The following is a 943-nucleotide window of genomic DNA, read 5'->3' as shown; positions in this document are numbered from 1 at the left end:
CAACACAAAGTGACCCGATAGGACAGAGTAGAACTGGCCCATAAGGTTTCCAGGGCTGTAAATCTTTAGGGAAGTAGATGGCCTCATCTTTCTCCCACAAATTGGCTGGTGTGTTTGAACTTTAGACCATTTGGTTAGCAACCAATTGTTTTAACCACTGTACCACCAGAGCTCCTTTTCTACCCACCAGAATTGGTACAATAAATTTCTGCTCTTTAATGCCATCCACTTGTGGTATTCTGGTTCCAGCAGTGCTTGGAAACTAAGGCCATGCCATTACACATTTGTCAAAAATCACAGAATATTACAATACAAAGAGGTGTCTCAGTTTATACACATGTTTCAAAACCAATAGGGAGATTATCTTGGAGTTCTGGTAAGATGGTGGAATGGGCAGACAAACTACACAGATGCTCTTCAACAAAGAAAAGGGGCACTAATTAATACAGATACAGAAGATAATCCTGGAGCCCTGAGCTTTGAAAGGAAGGATACAGAAGTGGACTAAACTACCAACTAGTAGAAGAACCTATGTGAAAACACCAAAAAAGGAGACATATGGAGCTGTGGTCCGTCATTGATCCTGGCATTGACAGCTTGGATGTTGCCAAGTGGTGTTAAGACCTAAGAATTAACCTGAAAGTCATCCTTGCTAGCCAGAGGCTGCACAGAGGACTGCACTGATGACCAATGAATAAAAGGGGAAGCATTGAAAAGGGAGACAGGCTGAGCTGTGGATTTTTCCCTGTCCAGAGGATGTAGCTATTTTGAATGTTTCAAGTGGTTTGATCATTTTGGATATTTAAAGTGATAGTGTTCTCTCAGATTTGAGGGACCTATGCTTAAACCTAAGTTTAAGCATAGGTACTGAAACAAGGCGGGCTTGTGCTTACTCACTGATCTGCACTGAACACGTTCCCTTGTTACCCTACCGAGAGGGACC

Source organism: Orycteropus afer, unplaced genomic scaffold, assembly GCF_000298275.1.
Source record: "Orycteropus afer afer isolate SDZICR_OR568_19922 unplaced genomic scaffold, OryAfe1.0 scaffold01190, whole genome shotgun sequence".
NCBI classification, from domain to species: Eukaryota; Metazoa; Chordata; class Mammalia; order Tubulidentata; family Orycteropodidae; genus Orycteropus; species Orycteropus afer.
Note: the sequence above shows the minus strand (reverse complement) of the source record.